The sequence below is a fragment of the Rhinoderma darwinii genome, chromosome 10, assembly GCF_050947455.1.
Source record: "Rhinoderma darwinii isolate aRhiDar2 chromosome 10, aRhiDar2.hap1, whole genome shotgun sequence".
Classification (NCBI taxonomy): Eukaryota; Metazoa; Chordata; class Amphibia; order Anura; family Rhinodermatidae; genus Rhinoderma; species Rhinoderma darwinii.
This window is the reverse complement of record NC_134696.1, coordinates 40,635,520-40,660,142: the sequence shown is the minus strand read 5'-3', so window position 1 is coordinate 40,660,142 and position 24,623 is coordinate 40,635,520. Positions and strand designations below refer to the sequence as shown.

Sequence of the window (24,623 nt, the reverse complement as noted above, 5' to 3'; positions counted from 1 at the left end):
GCATGGTAAAGTCAAATGGATGTCACATGGACTCCGCATGCCTAGAGAGCAGGACTAACGTTTTCATGTTTGTGGGTTCTGATGGCCTTAAAACAATCTTAGCCAGTGAGAAAAGCATTCGATTCTTATTGCTCATGGTAAATATGTATTAGTTGACGTCGCATAGCAACAAACCCAAAAAATTGTATTTGACCAACCTTCATCCAAGACATACTTGGGTAAAATCGACTTAATCCTTGTAACGCCATTCAACATAGGGTCACGTAATCAATATGGCCTCATTCACACAGAGGTATTACTTGTCAGTTATGCAGCACCCATACGAATATATTTGACTCTATACTGTAAGCCTCAGGTTTTATACTGAAATCTGTAAGAAAAATTTTGTGCGTATTCTATTGCATGCTTCTAGGGGAGAATATATTGCTGTACCCAAATACCAAACAGTGGCACAGGGAGTGTCTATGGCTCTGCAATACGGAATGAGTTAGGTCAAGGCTTAAACACAGGTAGCCAATGCATCTGCAAATAAAATTGGCTATGGATATAAATACGGTTTGATGGAACTAATAGATATTGAGCAGTAAACGTAACAATCACATCTATGGAAGCGATCTGATTGTTTCAGACACATGCAAATGTGTTTCATCAGTTTAAAAGCTTATTAGACCTCATTAAAAAATATAAATGGCATTAAAAAGGGGTTGTCCACTACCGGATAGGTCATCAGTATATGATCTGTGGGGGTTCGGCACCCGGAACCCGCACCGATCAGCTGCTCCGGCTGCCTCCGGTCACCGGACGTCCATGCCAGAAGCAGATGGCTCCGGTCACGGAATAGCGGCTGAGCCGCAGTACTGCAGATCTGCTACTATTCAAGTGAATAGGAGCAGAGCTGCAGTTCTGCAGCACGGCCGCTATGCAATGTACGGAGCCAACTGCTTCCGGCTCTGCATAGTGTGCAATGACATACGGTTGCCGCAGACCACCGGAGCAGCTGATCATGTGGGGTCCGGGTGTCGCACCCCCACAGATCATATACTGATGACCTATCCGGTGGATAGGTCATCAGTTGTCCGGTATTGGACAAGCCCTTTAAAAGGATGTTAAAAATTGAAAATCAAAACAATATCTGCCACAATTCTGTGGTAAAATCTCCCTTATAGTAAAATATATTTGCAAGAATCTTCTTAGGATGAATTTTCAGGATGAATGTTCTGATAAAGAATAAACATTGTATCATTGCTCTGATCAGCACGAAATACTTCCTATACCCATTTGAACGCTTTCAGCCTAGATTTTGGGATATTCCTTATGCCGTATCTTTCTTCGCACCTTAAAAATCTGCTAGATTTCACAGACTGCATTTTCAACTCAAATTCCTTTCTCTATTCCTGATCTAGACAGCCAAACAAAGAGAGACGGTCGTGTGGAAATTCACGAAACACGTCTGGATTAAGCGAGCCATTTGGAAGGGGGGGGGGGGGGGGGAGTAATAAAAGCAGCGTTCTAAGAGGAACGGGGGACTTGCTAAATGTTACTTTCAGCCGGGCTCCTAATTACAATGATTTTCTAGCAGAGAGTCCTATCGGAGGCTACTGACCTTCAAACCTCCTCTGAGCTGTTCCTAATGAGCTGGTTGAGTGATACAGGCAACCACGTCAGCGCTGGAATAATCTCTGCTAAATGTCCCAGTATGTTTTGGAGTCATTACTCAGACCCAGGGGTATACGCACCTGCATTCCTCCAGCTAACAGGCAGGACATACACAAAGCAGATTTCACAGCGTTATTAACCCTGCTGCTTCTGGGTAAAACTCAATATTACAAGCTCTAAGATATCAGTTGTGCATATACATCACTGAGAATACATTCCCCAGGTTTTTACTTGATAAAGTCTTTATTCACCTATATAGGTATATAAATGGTATTCACGTCATACGCCATGTAACAACATCTATGCAACTGAAATATTCACATTCACAACTCTCTTGTTACGATTCCATTCATCAATATGGTGTCATTTTAACAATGTTGCCTGATCATTGCTGGAAGCTGACGGAGATATGACAGCCTACCGCTGACATAATGAATGGGGTTGTGCAATTGACATAAATAAAACAGTACATAAGTAGAGGCACATGTATTATGTAGTGTAGGACTTTGTAATAAAGGGGAGCTATCAAAACTTCCAGTAAGTATGACCACTATTGTGTGAATATTCCCCCCACACAGATCTGTGAAAACAAAATACACCTAGTAAACGTATATTACACATAATAAAACAAATGACCCTAAATAATTAACATTTCATATTCAACGGTGGACATCACATCAAAAAATCACGCATGAATTATATGTACAAGTCGGGTTACAGACGACTGTAAAACAGCCACATATTAGTGTCCAAGCAAAAAATGCAACAACCGGACCCTCCGCGGACCCTAGAGCACTATAGAGCCATAGGGTGATCTGTTCAGTACAGTCGAACCACATGAAGTTTATAATATGGGCACTAAAATGCGGCCGCAATATGTCCATTTGAAACTGGTCTTCGGTGCCATTTTTTAGCCATGCCGACAAACAGGAAACCATAGGGACCGACAGTACGCACTAGTAATACGCCACAATATTGTCCGTGCAATTATTAGTAGTTCTAGCAGTGGTCTCCGATCATATTTAACCCCTCAGATGCGGCGCTCAATAACGAACGCCGCATCTGAGTGGTTTTAGAGGGAGGGGGCTCCCTCTCTCACTCAACTTGCATCCCGCAATGCAATCGTGGGGTGTCAATGGTTTCTATGGCAGCCTGGGGCCTAACAAAGGCCCCCAAGTCCGTCTCTAGTGATTGCCTGTTAGTTTTACACTGACAGGCAATAATATAATGCAATACCGGAGTATTGCTGTGTATTATAAAAGCTATCCAAAAGATTGCACAGTAAAGTCCCCTAGTGGGACTAAAAAAAAAAGTTAAAAAAGTTTAATAAAGTTTGAAATAAATAAAATTCCCAAGAAAAAAAATAATTAAAAACCCACTTTTTCTCCTTACAAAATACTTTATTATGAAAAAAAGTAAAAAGTTACACATTTTTGGTATCGCCGCGTTCGTAATGAACCCAACTATAAAAGAATTACATTAATTAACCCGCACGATGAACGCCGTAAAAAATATTAAATTAAAAACCATGCCAGAACTGCTATTTTCTGTTCATCCTGCCTTCAAAAAAATTTGATAAAAAGTGAAACACAGCTGCATCGGCGGAAAAATAAAAAAGTTATGACTCCTAAAATATGGCGACACAAAAACAAATAATTTGAAAAAAAAAAGGGTGTTTACTGTGTAAAAGTAGTAAAACATAAAAAATCTAAATAAATTTGGTATCGCCGCAATCATAACAACCCGCTGAAGTTATTATGTTATTCATACCACACGGTAAACGGCATAAATTTAAGACGCAATAAAGGATGGTGAAATTTCCGTTTTTTTTACACTACCCCACCAAAAAAGAAGTGAATCAATAAATTATATGTACCCCAAAATGGTGCTATTAAAAAATACAACTTGTCCCCGGCAAAAAAAAAGTCATTATACAGCTATGTCGACGAAAAAATAAAAAAAGGTATAGCTCTTTGAATGCAACGATTGAAAAACTTAAAAAATTGCTCGGTCATTGAGGTTTAAAATACCTTCGGTATTAAGGGGTTAAAATACCTTCAAAAACTTCTATGTTGTCTCCTTACTTCCAAATAAGTAGTAAAGTTTGACCAACCAGCCACTCAAAAAAAGGGCTTACTGCCTGGGGGATTCTTCTGATTTGCCACTGAAGGTCATTTAAAGCCCTAGAATTAGTGGGTAGTTTGCTTCTGGCCTCTGACACTGGAAGGGATAGAACGTGACTTTCCTCAGCTAGGACGGCTCTCATGTTACACTTCGCCAGCGAGGTGATAAATGATGGCTTGTTAGCAGTCCTATGAACAGAATATTTACAAAGTGCTGTGGATGACGCAGGCAAGCTCTTGGCATCTGCTTGTGATACTTATTCTTCATCCGGCAGGGGAATTTAGCAATGGAGGGAGGGGGAACATTGAAGTCACACCAGAGATTACAATTTGCAGTTGAAAAAGAAAAATGAGCACCGACCTTATATAGTAAAAACTCCTGAATCAACTTATAGAACTGCTCTTATATTTCTCACGTCTTGCTATTTTCTACAGTCTTACGCGCTGTCACGGACATAGTAATACTCACTAAAATGGACATGTTAATTAAATACTTGCATTATCTTGAAGGGATTTCCAACAATGGTATATGGAATATATCACTTAAAATGGTATATGCATCGGATAACCATAAAACTGTGTATGGTGGGGATCCGACAGTTGGGACTCCCACCAATGCCAGGGACAGAGGTGTCCAGTTCACGTTCCCGTCGAAGAAGTGGCCATGTGCAATCACTCTCCATTACAATCAATGGGAAATACGGACATCACCAAGTGAGCTCACCTCAGTGAATATGATATGAATGTGATTTAATGGAAAACCCCACTAATCCAGTTCTGTTCCACATTACATCATCCAAATGATAAAAAATATAATCCGGTTTCTATATATTTATCCGCTCCAATGCTACAGCCTGTGAACAATTATTTTAACAAAGGAGAAACCTAAACCATTTAGACTGCTATGGTGACCAAGCAAGACCCAGCCCTTGAGACATTCCATCTAAGTATTGTTTTGGCTTGAGAAAATATTGCAGACTGACATACGGATGCAGCCATCTTTATCTGGGCCCATATAACTTGCTGCAGCGCGATATAACACAACAGAAGCCATCGAAAAAGTCAAGATAAAGGATCTTGCCACTCTGTATTTAATACGTTAAAAGTCAGGATAGGGATGGCATTCATCTGTAGAGGCGTTTCCTTTTTGGGTTTTTTCTCACTACTTTCTCGATTTCATAGTCCCATTATAGAACACCAATTAGACTGATTCCTAGAATTCTAGCATCTCACCCTCAATTGTCTATCGTTTTCAATAGTCTGATAGTCTTAAATTTTTAGATTAATGAGTCTAGACTTTTAATCTGGAATAAGTAATCCACAAAAATCCCCAATCTTGCAATAGTTCAGATGGAAGGTGTGACTGCTCCAAATAACAGAACTGAGTAAAGGATGTGTTCAAGGGTGTATCTACCATAAGAGCAAACCACGCCACTGCAATGGGCCCCAACATGTCAGGTTACACTGCAGAACCGTGGCTCCCCATATATCGATTCCGGATTCAGAAATTTATGTTTGGAGGAGAATTGTTGGAGCTTTAGGTCGCGTCCTCATTTTACATACACTCCGGGAATTAGGCAAAAATTCATGGGAGGGTCAGACAGCCCTATAGACATTAGACTTTTTACGGACCACACGAAAATAGTCAGGATCTGCCAACAACTATCCAATTGCTATTGAGACCACCAAAGTCTGTACTTTGTGCCAGAGTGCAGGAGGAAAGGCCTGTACTATAATCCATCAGTGATGGAATGGAGCTGTGAAGTTGGAAAGTGGGACTGTCCAAGGTTATTTTCATCATCGTCATAGTAGTGTGATAAAAAGGGCGAAAGATTGAAAAGATTAGCAGCCTGTATTCACTGTCTGTGAAAAGAATATAATAGAACTAAGTACATGGTATAGATACAAGACAGGAAACAGATAAAAAAAATATTGATTAGTGGGTTTGGTACAAAAACTCACAAGCCACAACTTCACGTAACAAGTTCTGAAGGACTTCAGGGGCTCCTTGAATAGGATGCAAACAAGAACGATACGCAAGGCTTTAAGAAACTCTGCATTGAACCTGGTTAAGAAATGAGACAGAAGTCTGAAAGCTTCGGTGACTAAGCATTAACAATTTGACCTGCACAAGCAATACCCCATAGGAAACAAAGCGGTCTCTGTGCTTAGAAGAAGAAAAAAAAACTTTTATGTTTGCGAGGACAGGAAATCCTTACTCGACTGGAGCAGGTTTATACACAAAACGCACAACAAGAAAAAATGAATATAGCACTGTATATTGGATCTTTGGCTTTCCGCTGTCAAACCCGCAGGTCATCAAATCAAAGTGTCAGAGGATTGTGCTGGTTAATAAACCACAACTGCAGCGTTTAAGTTTTGTACGTTTTTTTTAAAAAAAACACAGCATGTTGGAACTGCTAACTCTAAGGACCACAAACCATGGGCCCAGGGTCTATATAAAGATTTTGTTTCTAGGGACATAATCTGCACATTTTTATCATAGATATACCAAATGGATAAGATAGGTACCGCACTATAAAAAAAAACAAAAAAACTCAGAGACCCTATAAAGCTTATATACTTCACCAAATTATCCTAAACCCTTTGATGACTTGTTTTGTTAACCTTGTTTCTTCCACTCAGCAACATACAAAGTGAAGTACACAGCTACAAATATAGGGTAAGAACATAATGGCTGTATATCTTATGTTCTTTTTCTATGTTCTACCTGTGCAACCATTTTTTATTATTGCTCCAATTCATCTAAAATATAAATGAAAAATATGCAACTTTGCAAATAGTTTGGACTAAAAACTTCCTAAATGTTGTCTGTAGCTCCGAAGCAGACCTAAGTGTTTCTATGGTTACAGACTACAAACAAACCCTGTGTAGTCTGATTCTGCAGTTATACTCCGTTCCCTCTGTCTACTGATTCTTGCTAACTTACATTATCAAGAAGTAGGGGACAGATGGCAGGGTGTATATAAATCAGTAGTTGTTTGCAGTCTGTAACTATAGATACACATTCTGCATAGTGGTTGTAGACACAAAACTATAGGATATTTTTAATCAGCATTATATGCAAAGTCAATTCATTTTTTTTTTATTGTAGGTGCACTGGAGCAATAGGATGAAAAGGCAAGCATGCCATTAAAATGTTACTAAACGGAAACAGCATTACATAATGTCAGCTTCCGATTTGGGTGAGAACACACGGCATGGCAGCCATATTGGGCTCAAACCACGCCTACAGTGATGACGGATGGCTGCAGGATTTATCTGGTAAAACTGTGGTATTACCAGGAAAATCGTGCAGCCATTCACAACTACATGTGAGCGTGTATTGGGCCACATGTTCTCACCCTTCCTGATAAGTGGGATGACACAGCAATCAGCAACACATTCTCAAGCTTAATAAAATACAAATGAAAACGCACCAGAATTCTGGCTCCCACGTTGTGCGCCACATTTATAAAGTGTTTTAGACACTTTTTGCGGCTCACTCAACAGGGGGGGGAGGTTTAGTGGAGATGGGATAAAAACAAATAATTCTCAGCTGTCTAAATTTAAGAAGGTATTAGTAAATCTCCCTCTATATGTCCAAAAGTATGTGCACACCTGATCATCACCCTTAGGCCTGATTTACACGAGCGTGTGCGTTTTGCGCATGCAAAAAACGCGGCGTTTTGCGTGCGCAAAATGCACTTAACAGCTGCGTGTTTCATCACCATATGATGCGCAGCTGCGTGATTTTCGCGCAGCCGCCATCATTATGACACTCCGTTTGGATGTTTGTAAACAGAAAAGCACGTGGTGCTTTTCTGTTTACATTCAGAGTTTGACAGCTGTTGCGCGAATCACGCAGTTCGCACGGAAGTGCTTCCATGCGACCTGCGTGGTTTTCACGCACCCATTGACTTCAATGGGTGCGTGATGCGCGAAAAACGCTGAAATATAGAACATGTCGTGAGTTTTACGCAGCGCACACACGCTGCGCAAAACCCACGGACTGTCTGCACTGCCCCATAGAGTAATGTAGGTGCGTACGACACGCGTGAAAAGCACGCGTGTATATTACGCTCGTGTAAATGATGCCTTCTATGAGCTTGTTGGACATCCCATTCCAAAACCATAGGCGTTAATATGGAGCTGGGCCCCTATGACAGCCTTCAATCTTCTAGGAAAACTTTCCACAAGATTTTGTAGTGTGTCTGTTGAAATTTGTGCCCATTGAGCTAAAACAGCATTTGTAAGGACAGGCAATGATTTTGAATGAGACAAACTGGCTCAAAATTGGCATTCCAATTAATCCTAAAGGTGTTGGAAGGGGTTGAGGTCAGGTCTCTGTACAGGCCAATCGAGCTCATCAAACTCGATTGGCCTGAGCTCGTTTTGTGCACACAGGGTCCCAGCCATGCCGGAATAGGAAAAGGACTTTCACAAATTTATACAAAGTTGTCAGCATACAATTATCCAAACAGTCTTTGTATGTTGTAGCATTAACATTACCCTTCTCTCAAAATAAGGGGCCAAACCCTGAAAAACAGCCCCAGACCATTATCCCTCCTCTGCCAGATTTTACAGTGGGGACTATACATTCTTGTAGGTTGCGTTCTCAAGTTATCTGCCAATCCCAGATTCATCCATCGGACTGCAAGATAGTGAAATGTGCTCTTTATCACTCCAGCGAACACGTTTCTTCTACATAGTCCAGTGGCAGTGTGCTTTACATCACGCCAGTCGACGCTTGGAATTGTGGATGGTGATCTTGGGCTTGTTGAAGCTGATCGACCATTCAAACCCATTTCATGACGCTCCATGCACAGTTCTTGTGCTGAAGTCACTTCCAGAGGCAGTGGGGATATCTGTAGTAAGTGATGTAAGTAAAACAAGGCCATTTTAATGCATTGTATTTCCCTGCTAGAAATGGGTGTGGCTGAAACACATAAGCGCAATAACTAGAAGGGGTGTCCACATACTTTTGGCCATATAGTCTATTTGTCATTTTTACAATTTTTTATTACTCTTACTAGGGGTTAGAGAACAACCATGTTACATCTATGGAAACTGGTCTCCTCCATCTTTCCATAATTCTATTGTTTTCATACAGTTTAGGCCCCATGAACACGAACGTGTTTTTGCGGCCGCAATTCACCCGCAAATCTGCGGGTGAATTGCGGTCCTATTAATTTCTATGGGCCCATGCACATGACTGTGCTTTCCGTGAATTGCCAGGGAGCCTAGACCGCAAAAAGATAGGACAGCCGCATTTTGCGATCCAGGCTTATAGAAATAAATGCACATGGCCATATGCACGGCCCGCGATTTAAGGGCGGCTGCAGGTGACACTCCGCGGCCGCCCGAGCTGCAAATCACGGCCGTGCAGACCACTACAGTCGTGTGCATGAGGCCTTAGGTGGATATTACCTGGTGTTCTAACTTTTGTATACAAAAGAAGCCAATGTAAGCCATCCTTGTCAGGGCGAGTTTGGTGCTGTGGACAGGCACGGGAACATAGAATAATGACTCCGGGACGGAGAAAGGTCAGAAACTGTTCAGATGTACTGCCAGGACTATGTGCACTCAATTGGAAATTACATTTCTGTTTGCTTGTTCACAGTTGGCTGCAACCCATACTTGGCTGGTAACCCCACCCTGTGCCAGTGGAATTAAGTGTAAAGAAGAAAGTTTGAGCAAGAAATTAGGTCGTGGTGTAATGAATGAATGAGAAGTCAAATTAAGGAACCAGAAGGAACTTTTGAGGAGGAAGAGCTTCTATGGAGTTCAGCAGAAGGAGTTGTGAGGCAAAGACAAGGGCTAAATCAATGAGTAAATCAACGAATAGGAAAAAAAGCCACTGAACCTGACAATTAATGGTCTCCTGAAGCCCATATCTATACCTATGTTCTCTTGGACACGCCAAGCAAAATTGTGTGCAGTGCAGAAAGGAAAGAGAGAACCGTTGCGTCCGGGTATGTGGACCCTGTATAGTGGCACACGTATTACAGACTTGTAGGCACTACGTGTGCCACCACGTGGTGCTTCTGTATTACGGCATGCATTGGAGCATGCCACACTTTTTTCTCATGGAGAATAGAGCACTTCTTTTTAGGTTAATCTTAAAACTGGGTTCACATATAACAGTGTCCAGCTATTTGTTTTTGGCCTGAGTCAGACACCTCTGACGTCAAAGTACACTTTATGCGCCTGTCCAGTGTCTATAAGCCAGAGAAATGTTGCATGCAATGTTTCTTTGTCCTGTGGCAAACCTGATGCCACCGGAAAGAAAACTGTCCCCATAGCAAACTATGTCATCAGTTTCCCTACAACGTACACTAGACGGATGGATATATACGAACCTGCCCTTCGAGGTTTATAAGTGGATCAATGGAAGTATGCGTTAATTATGTATATTTATTTTTTTTATTCGATATTTAGGTCATGTTGTTATGTTTTACTATAGTGTTCAATTAAGATTGTAACGATTTTCAAGACTTAAAAACAAAAATGGTTCCTGATCTCTATAGAACAGCCCCGTAAGAGATTTCAACAGAAAAAAAAAGTTTATTGCATCTTTATGTTGTAGGTAGTCATAGACACCGTACCAATACTTCTTATACAATCTATGACACGACCAGCAGATCAGGGATGATGGAGTTTCCCAGAAATCGTTCAATACCCCACGTTCTTCCTCAGGCCATTACCAGCATACTGGGAAACATTGCAATCAATGATCTAATCGACACTATATTATATAAGGCATATATAAGAATATATAAGGCAGAAAGAGAATATTCATCAGGGCAACCGAAGGGGAGGACAACTAGCTAGGGCATTGTATCGAGGAACTAGCTCAACTTTTAGCTTTTAAAATGTTTTTTTTTTTTCTATAGGGCAAACACAGATGACCTTATAAATCTGAAGTATCTACTGGAATGGTTTTGCCAATGCACCATATCATTCTTGAAAAGCAGATATAATTCCTAATATGTGAGAATATAAGCCTCTTCTGTCCTTCACCTCAGACCTTCCACTGCGGCTCATGTGCCAAGATGGCTTCCAGAGAAAGCCTGGAACGCCAAAACGCTGAGGGGGGTTGTTGTTCCCCCGTCATCAGTAGCTGGGATACTGCCTGCAAATTCAGTTGGAAAATAAGCAGCCCTAATTTTCTAATGAGACATGCCATACTTTCAGACTAATAATTCCTATTATGAATGTCAGTTTTCCATTTCATGCCTCATGAAAGTCATTCTGCTGTACTCCGACTGAAGTCGTGAGCCAACAGGTTGAGTCACATCAATTCTTGTTTCCTTTAAAAACTTTATCTATTTGTGACACGTTAATAATGAAGGCGATCAACTTGCAAACGAGGGAGTCATAGGTGCAATATTATTGTTGGACACTGCATCAGATCTCCTCACACAATTAACGGTACCAATGCCAAACTGGCACAAAATCCATTACATTGGAGACGTTTCTAGTGAGATCAGTGTGAAATCTTTGTAAAACAGATCACGGAATATGTTCTAGATCAGTGTTTCAACCCCTGTTCTCAAGTACCACCAGAAGGTCATGTATTTAGGGATTTCGTAAAGTGAATGTCCACCCTTAAATACCATTTTGTCTTTTTAATCTAAATAGGTTCATTCTGTGCTGATCAATTTATTTCTAAGTAATATCTTTATAGAAGTCAAAACTCACAACATAACATTACGGCTTCCTGCAGCTGCCAGTAGAGGGAGCTTAAGAGCTCTCAGTATACGGTTTATACATTGGACTCAATAGTAACACAGTATATTATAAACTCCTAATCACAGGCAGCAAGAATGTTGTTTTTTTCTGTAATCTATATATGATGTATGAATCAGCATATGTACCTGCATTTATCTGTCATTTACATGAGAATTTGTAACTGACCGCAACTGAATTAAGCTTTGACACAAACGCCATGTATGTGCATACGGTTTTGTCGCAGTGCAGTTATAATGAATAGGGGCTATTAGCCTGTTTACAGCGTGGCCCCTCATGGTAACACGGCGCCCCCCCCCCCTTTTTTTCCTCCTGTTTTCCTTCAGTTCCTTTTATGGTCATTAATTAAAGGTCATTTGGTTTAACCCTCTTTCTCCCCTATTTTTATTTGGTACTTACCTGTATGAGGTCAGGTTCAGCTCAGTGGTGCCCCACCCACTGGGTCTTGGCACGCACAGGTTCTGGAAAATTCCTATGTGGTGGGAAAATCTGGTGTTTTCATTGGTTCCCTTTGGTAAAAAGGCGGGAATTTTGAATATATATTCCCAGGTTTTGGAGTGGTTTGCTGCCCGTCCGAGTTGGATGAAGAAGAGGAACATCATCGCCCCGCCCCCCCTCCCTTTTATTGTCACGGTATCATGTTAGTGGGGGGGGGGTTAGTCGCCCAGTTTATGGGTGGACAAGGTCATGAATTATTGGTATAATATTTATTGTTTTTTTATATTTATTAAAATATTTGGTATTTATTACAAGTTTAATATTTATTTATTCTATTTACTATGTAACCCCTTAATAAATACCGCGGCCATTTTATTCCATCTGCATTGTCTCTTGGTATTTATTTATTAATTAAGTTTTTAGTATGTGTGTTTGGAAGGTTGGGTGGCGCTTGTGTTACCATGGATGACCATCCCTTTGGGAGCTGTACTGGCGACTGTTTTGGGTGTCACTCAGCTTTCCAGAGAGCAGATAAACAACTTTGAGACTGAAGCTATAGGAGTGAATCATATTTCTATACATCTCGCCCAAGGATGAAGAATATGTTCTAAGGATTCATGGACAAGACGTACGATTACAAACATCACCTCCTCCTTGCGTTCTGTGCTCGGGGGTCAAACAAACAGCATATTACAAAGTCATAGGATGTCTTGTGGTCTGTCAAATGAGCTTTATGTACCTACTCCAGAAGAAACACTTAAAATCTTCCTAGAAATAACCACCGAGGAACCAAGAATACAGTTTAGGTCTGAACAACTATTTTTAACATTAAGTCATGACGTCAAGTGGCTTCCCTCTCTGGCCAAATATCACTATCTTTATACCAGTGAAGCTGCAGCATTAAATAAGTGTCCTACTGCTGCACTCATCTTGGACGCATTAAGGACCGGCATGAGTGATGACATCAGCCCAGCTGTGGTGAGCGCTGCCAAGAACACAAAGTTACTGGATTTGCTCACTCGCTGTGGATTCCATTAAACGCGGTTGGGTAAGGGGCACGCTACAGCACGACCTCCAGGTTCTCTTAGAACGGAGGTCGTCTAAGTTCTGTATTTTTCAGTATGATACTAAGTACTAGCATATCATCTGATCACTGCATGATTTTGAAGCTTATGTGCCCCTACGTGAGGGGATGGTTGCTTACAGTCTATGAGAGTACTTTAAAAATCAGAAAACCTGGACGCACAAAGTACAGGTATAGTATAGGCATTATATTATCTTATATACTGAAGCTAGTTACTCTAAGTTGGGGTATCCCACCCATATCCTATGTACCATAATTCAAAACCGAAAAGAATTGCTATTTTTTAATCCACTGACCACACATGGCAAGTCTCTTCTTCTTCCCTAGGCTTTTCACTGCATTATAGACTCCTATTAGGCAGCTAAAGGCCCTTTTAGGGCACATTCAGACGTGGCGGAATTGCTGTTGAATTCTGCTGCGGACAGTCCGCAATGGAATTCTGCAGCAGCCGTTTTTTACATTTCTTTCTAAACATTTTTAGGAAACTTAGTACAGACGTTGCGGAACATAACTGTACGGAATTTAGGCTGCGGTGCAGAATTTTCCCTCCACTGCATGCACATTATGTTGCGGAGACGCAGCGGAATTTCACTGCGGATTTCAGCCTTTGCATTGCAAAGGCTGAAATCTGCAGCGAGTCTGCTGTGATATTCACAACGTCAGAATTACCTGTCAAATATGAAAATGTTGCTGCAAATTCGCAACGAATCTGCAGCAACATTTTCAGCTGAAAAATTCTGCCACCTCTGAATATGCCCTTACATGGGCCAATATTTGTTATTGCCCTGTTTACAGCGTGAAAAACAGGGCAAAGATCAGCCGAAGAAGGAGCAAACACTTGTTCATTTGCTGAATGCATCTTTTCTGCGTTAAAAAAATGTTTGCTAGTGGGCAACACATTTCCCTGTGTAAACAGGGCGATGTGCTGCCGACAAGATGCAAATGCATGGGAACAAATGATCGTAGTAACGTTTGTTCACCCCCCCCCCCCACACATAACGACCCTTGCTCCCTACAAATAGAACAAACGAGCGCCGATCGTGATCGTCAGGCCGTAGGATCGATTAACTCTCGTTACAGGTGGTTAAACACGAACGATATATCAAATTGTTTCCAAACTGAATTGTAGTATTACAAACTTTCCTAATGGGGGGAAGGGGTGCTGACAAATGCAGTCCCGGATTGGATTAACGCAGACATGTTGGCGTTCTTTTTTACTTCATGTGGATACGTTTTTGGGGACAAATTCAAGTTGCAACTTTGTTATCAAAAAACCCTTGACACAATGTTGGTCTGAATTTTTTAGGCCTTGGTCACACAGTGCAGATTCGATCAAGATTTTGCATGCACATTTTAAGCTAAAACCAGGAATGGAACCTAGACAGAAGAAATATATAAAGGAAGCACTTAAAGTATCTCCTCTCCTGGATGCAATTCTGGTTTTGGCTTAAAATCTGCAATAAAACTGCACCAGGGTGAATAGAACAACTCTGGAGATTCACTTCTTTCATGTAGGTTTGTTCACTAAATGTAACATTTTAAAGAAACACTCTAGACAAAGCTGATATACTGTTAAACCTATCGCAGAGCCTGAGGGGGCGGAGCATGACAAAGGGATTCTCTCTTTAGTGTTTTTTACATCTGTGTCTTGCTCCGCCCCCTCAGGAATAACAGGGTCACAACTGTGTCAACATTAGTTCTGATCAGGGGGAAGTATAGATCCAATACATATTTCAGTGGAGTAATATGCATTACAAGCCAAATTATTATTAGTATATATGTTATATATGAAATTCTAGTGCTTCCATTCAAAGTGCATTATATTTCCTAGAGGAACCAGCGGCTGGTGAGTGTTGAGGAACCGTGTTTGTAATGGGAGGCGGCAGGCTGTCCACGACCCAAAAGTGGATTCCTAAACAGTTTTTAATAAGTTGTATACAATTTTATTAAGACATTAGTACAAAATGAGCTGGATCGTGCAGCCTCCAAGCAATAGAAGTTATCCCTTCAGTACCTTTCAGGATCATTCAAATGAATTCTCTAATATTGATCATTTAGAAGATTTATGTCACATGCATGAATAATATTGGACAAGAAAAGTCCCTACTTTACCACTGGAGACCTTCCAGATCTCAAATGTTTACACATGCCAATGCACAGAACTCAGATCTATCATAGGAGGAACTGCCCATTTAAAAATAACATACTCCTTCCTACCACATCAGGTTATTTTTTAACACACATGGGTATTAGCCCTGCCAATGCATGTGCGTCACCTCAAATAAAAATACTGACAATTTCCAAGAACAAATCACCACCAAGCAACAGGCCTGACTGCTTCAACTCCCATAGCATGAATTCTGGAACACAATACACCAGAAGCCTTCAACGGTCCACATTCGACAAAGCAAACTCTCCTGCTGCTAACCTTCCATTCATTTCTCTGGCGCCACTCGTACACATATACTGCTGACAGTGCACCTGTAAGGCTTTCCCACAAGAGGCGGACAATTATTCATAATGGTATTAAGCTCATCAATTCTCCAGTAACCAGGGACATCATTGACATCTTGGAAGCCACCGTTTCCTCGGAAATGGATAAAACTTTAAATTCTGAACTTTGCTTGACATTTTACTGTGGCTGAAGTTTACGAGCTCATGAACATGACCGTACTACAGATCATAACTATTTTGCGTGATATAGATCCAGAATATGGCGCTAATGTTATCCTATGGCAGTTTCTGTACCTCTGTGCGATACCGTATTTTTTAACGGAGATGAAATACTGAACTCATACTAAGGCCTCATGCACCAGAACGTGCTTTTGCGGCCGCAATTCCCCCGAAAATCCACAGGAGAATTGCGGCCCCATTCATTCCTATGGGGCCATGCACACAACCGTGGTTTCCACGGTCCGTGCATGGCCCAGGCGACCTGACCGCAGAAAGAATGGGCATGCCTTATTACGGCCATGTTCTGCAGTCCAGGCTCATAGGAATTAATAGACGCGGCCATGTGCACGGCCTGCGATTTGCGGGCGGCTTGCGGGTGACACACCGTCCCCGGCCGACCAAAAAATCACGGCCGTGCACATGGCTACAGTCGTGTGCATGAGGCCTAAAGGCCTCAATCACAGTTGTGTGAATTTCTATCTGTAATACATTGCACAATATGGAACCGTATTGCGTACTGTTACACATGAATGACTTATAAGGCACTGTATTTCCTCCTTAAAACAGTACAAAGGGAACGGGCTACATTAAATGTCATCCGATGTGCCTGCAATAAAGCATTCCTGCAAAATAATGGAGGTGTGGAAATTTCCATAGAATAACATTGGCTTCATTTCCGCATCCAGGCTTCGTACTTCATCCAGGCAGAATTCGGAGCCAAACACATGCAAGTGTGATTGAGGCCATACTGAGGTTATATTATACAACCCCATATAATGTTTAACAAATAGAGAGGGTCCTCTTTAAAGGGGTTTTCCAGGGACACTAAATTTTTAGCGCAGGAGTAGCATGAACGCGAAGAAAATGGGGCGGGCATTGAGATATAAGCAAAGAATTGACCAGGACGGGCATTGAGGAGGCTGTGGACCAATGCCTCAAACCCAGGACTTCTGGCGTATACACGGGTTTGAGGCATCCTATTGGGTCGACAGCCTTCTCAATGCCCTGTTCATTCTTTGCTAATGCTTCAATGCCATGACCATTTTCTTTGCGTTCATGTTATTCCTCAGTGCCCGCTCGGATGGTATCTACAGTGATGATGGGGATTACATATATTCAGGGATGATGGGATTATAAAATACAGGGATGATGGGGTTTACATATATACAGGGATAATGGGGATTACATTAGCTAGCTGAGGTGCGGTCACGTGATTAGGTGATCGCACGCAGAGAAAGCTGGTGGGCGGGATAAAAAACTAAAGGGGAAGGGAGAACTAGTGGGGAGGGTGAATAGACAAATAGAAGGGGGAGGAATAATCACTAAAGAACAGCCTTGTGTCGTAGGGTGAATAGGAAGAAATGCGTTCAGATTTAATACAGAATGCATATTAGGAACTTTATTCAATATTTACATAGAGCATTAGTCCAAAAATTTTGAGTCCCTGGAAAACTCCTTTAAATTAATTTATATTAGGTTTTTCAGGGTAGAAAAGGTGGTAAAAATTCTGGCAAAAAAAATTTCCGCTGCAGTTTTAATTTAGTTTATGTTTTTTACTGCATATATCTATATGCCAGTACATTAGCCTGTGTGCTGATCGTACACGGGTAGTTGTTAGGACATACATAAGTATGCCCTAACATCAGAAAATATGGTCAGACCGCCCTGGGGTCCTTCAACGGAATCTGGATTGTCTGGGTTTACAAAGTATGCCTCTCAATCGCGTCACAGGGATTACCAATCAAATTTTTACCTTCGAATGCCACAATCAGATTTGACGGAGCCAAGAGCTTTCGCTTATCTCCGCCGTTAGAGTGTTTTACTATGCTCGTCATGATGCAGCAATGTCCAGTTTCTCGTGACGAGCATAGATGTCAATCGTCGGCAACTGGTTAAAATAAATAATAATAATAATATAGGTCCTCATTGAGTGCACAGAGTCTTCACAAAGTTATGTGAAAAATAAGGGAATGAGCAGGTTAAGTATGAATGTGAAGTTCTGCTCACACAAATGACCATGATGGTTGTTGTACTCCTAGGTTCACATAGCTTTAATAACTCTGCCCACAGTGACCAGTCAGATTACAGCCATTTTTTATAGGACATGGACCCACCATTCCGTCACAGCACTAATTTCTGCACATGATTATCACGTCCAGTAACATCGAAGCGCTGCCAGTTTAGTGGTTAAGAATAAACTGAAGTTGGACCATATGAAGAAAACACTCATTTCAGCTGACCAAGCCTGTTGAAAGGAGAAATACTTTATTTGTGGTTAGGTTGCAGCACGAGTAATGTCCTGAATGATGTCCAAGTGCGGACAGTTTCAGAAATATGATTGGACAAGCGTTTGGATTATATGCCAACACTGCTACTTTAATCCAGAACAAGAAGTTACTATCAAATACGATTACACAACATTTTAAAGTAAAAAAACAGCAAGAGTAGGGTGTTCCAGAACGGTTATTGCTTGTATGTGAAACTATGACAATTTTATTCTGAACTTTCCCTGAGCCGATGACAAAAATAGCAAATAAACGATTCCTACATTGCCATATAATGAAAAACTCCAGCAAAACAAAGTTTCTCCCACTCGGTCCCCGTCCCCCCATTACCAAACCACAGATCAAAAAATAAAAGTTACCTAATACACACAATTCCAGCATCGGAGACTGGTGGCCATGTTCTCTGAGAAATGCAGGGATAGGAAGTGCCATAATCAATACAATGCAGTAGAATAATGGACGACTATGAGGGTCTACAAAGGAGTAAGAAGATCCTTGTAGTCACCTACTAGCTACTCCTCCTGTTGCAAGGCAATTGCTGAAACGGATTTAGGAGCGGCCAGTGATTGCAAAATCATAGACAACAAAAACAAGACTGTTCTTGGCACCTATATAGACGTTGGACTTTAGAACGGTCTTAAAGCAACCAGTGCCTGCCTAAAGAACAGTAAGAAACATATTCCGTGCAAACTTTAAGGTTTCTTCTCAAAGAGGTGTTCCCATCTCGGACATTTATGGCATATCCACAGGATATGCATTGCTCGCTGTGCTACATGGTCTCCGTAAATTCCATTCACTTTTACGGGAGTTACGGAAACGACATAGCTCATAAAGCTACGCTGTTTCCAAACTCCAGGCCACCGCGTAACTCACTGGCTGGAGCCCAGTGACAGCGAGAGAAGGTATAGGGAGTCAGGGGGCACCTCCTAGAGATATGGCTGGGACCTGCATTAGTCTGAAATTTATGGCATATTCTGTGGATATGCCATAAATGTCACAGGTGGGAATACCCCTTTAAAAGTCTGATTCTAACGGGAAGGATTCTAATAATTAAAACTATATTGGGATTGCTATCCAAGCACTTCCTTTTTATATCTTTATACAATCAGAAAAAGTTATTTTGACCACCTTTGGGGCCACACTAATCAGGATAATGGGGGTCCCATGTTCTCTGTTGTGCCTTTGAACCCAGCAGAACCCAGGGGGTAGAAGTTGGGGAAAGTCATCTGCAGTGTATTATAGACTATGGGGAGTTATAGAAGCAGCGAAACATTCTCCCGATATAAAGGACTATCCTCATAATATAACGTGTATCGTTAGTATATATTATATAATGCATATACTCAGTATATAATGTACAGTCTCATATGACCTCCACTATACAGAACCCATCATTGGCTGGCCAAAATCCCAAAACTTCATCAGTCCTGCCTGATACTAATACAATGCTATCAAACTCAGAAAGAAAAAAGCAAATACATTTACAACTCAATAAATTAAAGTCATCTGAACTAAACCCCCGCCCCCCTCCGAGCTGTAATCTTTTGGCATTACACAAAGGTCAATGGGATAAGAAAATTACAACTGCAAAATACTTTATAATACTCATTTGTTCTACCGCAAACACTATAAATTGTTGCAAACCTATAAAAGAAATTAGAGAGGAGTTGAGGTGTTCCAGGAGCCTTTCCTCCTCCACTTTGTACTGGAGGATACAGGATCCCAAGTTACAATATAAGATAAACATTTATAACCAGCCGAAGAAAGAAAAAGAGCAAATTTGTAGCAACTGGCAGGAACTACTCAGAAAGAAAAGGAAATTGTTCCTTAACTTTGACAGCTGTTGATCTAGTGCACACGTGGGAAAGGTGAGATCATGATAGATCTGTTCTTTGTCAGCCTGAAAGAACAGTGGAAGCAGACGGACACATGCAATGCGAATGGGCCAGAAAGCCAATGTGCTATTTAACCCCTTCCTCCCACCCACAAACCATCGAATTCTTCATGACATTGCGCTGCATAGCCTTTGGATTTACCTAGCCACAGTAACCTAAACGTGCGCCTGTGGCTAGCTTGCACACTGCAAAAGAACAAATAGAGATTTAGACATCACTCTTGGCAATTCAGGGGAAACTACATGTAAAGATGTAAATGTCTGTTCCAGATGTTGATCGATCGCAGTGCCAGAAAATGACTCAATGATTCAAACAAAGCAAGAAAACCGCAGTGCCCATATTTACCCTATGGAGCTTGCTCTTCCAATTTGTGCCATATGCCATTCAAATAGCAGTTAGATTGTCTTCAAAGAACCAAACCACATTTAAAACGCAATTAAAACACGTTTTATGGGTAGAATTTCTCATCCTTCGCAACTGTTAATTAGAATATCCGCAGTTTATACGGTAAGGTATTAATTGTTAACGCCTGGTAAACTGCTCCTTGACTTACGAGCCATCGAGTAACGTACGGTAACTGCTGAAAAGAAAATTTATATCCAGTTAATTATAGATAAAATGCTGGGATTAAATCAACTTGATATCCATGTTTACGGAATACATGAGAACTAGGAGTGAGAATACAGACAGCTAATCGATAAACCTGTAAAACGTCCCGTCTCCATCCATAGACCATCATTTTAGCTCTAGACTTTGCATTGGAACGTCTTGCGTTTGTTCTGGTGATCGGCATAGTTATATATGGCAGACATCGCTGAATCAATTTACATAGAAGGTTAAAGCTCCTGCATATTTTCCCCACTAGAATTATGGAGGCAATAACTAAAAAGGCCTTTTGTGGGCAGCTAAAAATGTAAACCATTCTCTATAAATCAAGTTTATAGAGAATTCGTATTCGCCGTAATGGAAAATAAATGGATTCCAGCCATTTGTGTCAATTTGGGAAAACATAAACTGGGACATTTAAATGTAGACATTTTGTGAATGGTTTTTCCATTGTAAATGCACCAATTTAGCTTCAGACATATGGGAGCGCATATCTCCAATGTAACGGACACGCTTTTCTAAATATTCCAAGCAGCAGAATGAGTCATTTTTAACTGCAGGCATTTAAAATCAGAAGTAACACCCAGACCGCCCCCTGTATTGAACATTTTAGTGATATTAGTTTTTATTGTCTTGTGGTGCAGCTCAGTCCCATTCATGTAACTGAGCTCCATGGCCCCTTTGTGCTGCTGATCCGTGGGGTCCCGGGTCTATCGACTCATTGTTAAAAAATATATATATATACTGCGGGGTAAACTGGTGTTGTTTTTCTTGTTTACAATACAAGGGTGATCCCGCAAAAACGAAGTCCAGATTATATATCTTTCCAGATTTTGTCAGCTCTGTTCCTTGAACTACAAATATAAACTAGTCTATTTTACAAATATCATCTTTCCATCTTTTTTTTTTTGTGGTCTGTGAATAGTCTCTATTGTTGGTTTCCAATTATTATTGTCAGATTCAGATTTGAATTCTCCCATTAAAACTTTTATGACCGTAGTAAGCCGTTGCTATAGCAACCATGCCCACTATTTATTTCATCACTTGCACTACTGAGGGGGTTTTACTATTGTTACTTATCAAAAGCGGAGATCACATACAGCATCTTAATGCTAATGAGACATTTATCATTTCTATAGGATTAATAAAGCCTAATCTACAGGGGTTAAGGAGCAATCTTCGTGAGCTGAGATGTATATAAAATACCATTTCTGGCTGGGTGAGCGTCTACAAGTAATCACTGAAACGGAAGCAGAACTTTAGGGAAAAAAAACGGAGAATTCACTTCTTGAACAGTTTAGGCTCGGTTCACATCACATTTATGGCCTCCGTTCAACGTATATGCCAGGAAATGCTGTACATTAAACGGATGCCATACAATGGCATCAGTCAACCACAGGCCAGAAGAAGCCAAAAGGGCACACTTTTGTCCTCCGTTAGGGTTATGTAACCCTATGGACACATTTAGTGCGTACGTTCCCATTGTACAATCTAAACGTACATCACAAATGCAATGCGAGCAGAGCCTTAGGGTCAATTTCTCGCCCCCAAAAAAAATCCTACATATCAGGGCCAGCTCCATCTTGGCTTCCGTCCTCTAAATCATGGGGAGTGGGGTGGCCTTCAACAAACGGCATCATGATCAGTCCTACCCCCTGTTCATATAAATAATCCCTGTCTTGGACTTTAAAAATCTAGAAAATAGAGTATTTATAATGATGACACATCCTCGTAGTGTGTAAGTAAGATTTTGGTTTCTGTACATAAAAAAAAGAATGAAATTAAAAAAAAAAGACTTGTCATATATGGATTCTAGGGGTAGTAGAAAAGTGAAAACCATTGTCTTCCAAGAATAACTTTCTCGTAGTAAAAAAAAATAAATAATTATAGCAGCACTTTATTTTGGGCTCCTTCCTGAAGATTCTCTACCCTAACAAATTTTTTATTTTTTTATGGCCATCTGATATATGATAATATTCGATAATCCGGTACCCATCAAGTCCTTTTGATGTCAGATTAATCTAATTCTACCGCAATAATAAAAACATATTATTTGTCCGCGCAGGTTCTTTTTGCCCAGAAAGTATTCTTTAAAAAAAATATAAATTAATAGGGGACATCAAGAAGGTGAGGTGGGAATGTTTTTACATCGCTGTACGTATCCATCTTGAAATGCAATGCTTATATTTAATAGAGAATTTTCATTTAAAACCTAAAAAAAAATAAAAAAACATAACTAAAAAAAAATATGATGATAATGTGAAGAAAAACCTCACATCAAATTTAAAATCTCATCAGTGTGGCGTCAGTCCTCCTATTATCACTGCCAGCCTCAAAGTGTCCTACTGCATAAACAGAGGTTTATTTGGAAATGGTGGGGTTCTCCAGTGGAAGAAAGATGCACTGATCATTTAAGGTCAAGTACAGAAGAAAATCCCTGTTTTCAAGCTCAGAAGCACAGGAAGCAAATGTTAAAACAATTAAGTCAGAATGAATTAGTCAGGTAGGGAGCAACGTCATTAGGACTTCCTGGATCTCTCAAATGAAGCCTAATCCTGGAAGAAAACAAACTGAACGGCTTTCAAGGGGCTCCTAGACAGGGAAAATGACTTTTTTTCTTGCCGTGAAAGAACAGTGTATTTCTTGGGAAATAACCAAGGAGGGAAAAAAAAAAAAGTTTCCATTTAAGTTTAGGCAATAAATTGTAATAGAGGATTCAACCGAAGATAAAATTGCGTCAACATCAGACCTAAATTGAAAGGCTCTGTTGAGGGGTTTTCATCAAGCTTTCCAATACTTTTGACAGTAAGAAAAGTGCAGTAAAATAACAAACAAACAAACAAGAAAAAACAACATAAGCCTGAAGATTCTCATTATAGTCAATGGGATTTCTCAGCGTCAGTTTGGATCAGTTTAAAAAAATAAAATAAAACTGATCTTTCACAGCCTCCGTTATAAATGGGCCATGATAACAGTGTGAACAGAGCCTTAGATCTCACAACTTTTACTACAAAAACGATGGTGCCCACAGAGGTAACAGTGTGTGGATAATCAACATGAAAGTCAATAATCAATGCAATAATATTAGACCAAGGCCTTATGAACATGACCATATTATGTATCTATAGGTCCATATTTTACCGCAAAATGGCGCCGATTTCATATGGAGGCATGCAGAGGTTTTTTTTTACGTAGTGAGGAAAAAAAGATTTGTAGTATGTTCTATCCCATGCCGTATTACGGAGATTATTAATTTTGTACAGTGTGACATCATTAATGTGACAGATTGTGACATCATTGGGGGATAACTGGTAAGCCCATGTGTTGCTTTTGCACAGGGCCATGCTGGAATAGTGCTAGTTACCTGTGGTGCTGGGCACAATGTACAGTGACTTAGTTAATTTGAACTTCTCTGTTATGGGGGACAGGAGAGGGTAGAGCTGAACGCAGAGCTAAATGTTCAACCTTCAATTTGCACTTATAAGGCTGGATTCACACGGGCATGTTTGGTCCGTAAAGGACGGAACGTATTTCAGCCGCAAGTCCTGGACCGAACACAGTGCAGGGAGCTGGGCTCCTAGCATCATAGTTATGTACGACGCTAGGAGTCCCTGCCTCGCTGCAGGACAACTGTCCCTTACTGTACGGGACAGTTGTCCTGCAGCGAGGCAGGGACTCCTAGCGTCGTACATAACTATGATGCTAGGAGCCCGGCTCTCTGCAGTGTGTTCGGTTCGGGACTTGCGGCCGAAATACGTTCCGTCCTTTACGGACCGAACATGCTCGTGTAAATCCAGCCTAAGGTGTTCTGCTACCAGAATGTCAACAGATGCCCCACAAATTACCAAGAAAAAAAAAAAAGTTTATTACCCGCAACATTATGTTTTATTTGTGCCTTGGAAAGACTACAGCATGGAGATATATTTTAGTTTCCCAGACAGAAGGAAAATGTGCTGCTGTACTCTGGTTTAGTATACAATGGTTTTACATAGGGAAGCAGTTGTACTGCATTAGGTCACTACATTGTAGGAGCGTCAGATTACACTTATAGCCAATAGGAGAGCAGGATGTCTCACAAATTCTAGGGAAATGTTAAACACCTAAATAGTAA

General features: G+C 40.8%; 1 protein-coding gene across 3 annotated transcripts in view; it reads right to left on the bottom strand.

The window, feature by feature from the left end:
* SIK2 (salt inducible kinase 2) overlaps positions 1–24,623 on the bottom strand; it is a 135,537-nt gene that overhangs the window by 66,415 nt on the left and 44,499 nt on the right. The window lies entirely within an intron of this gene.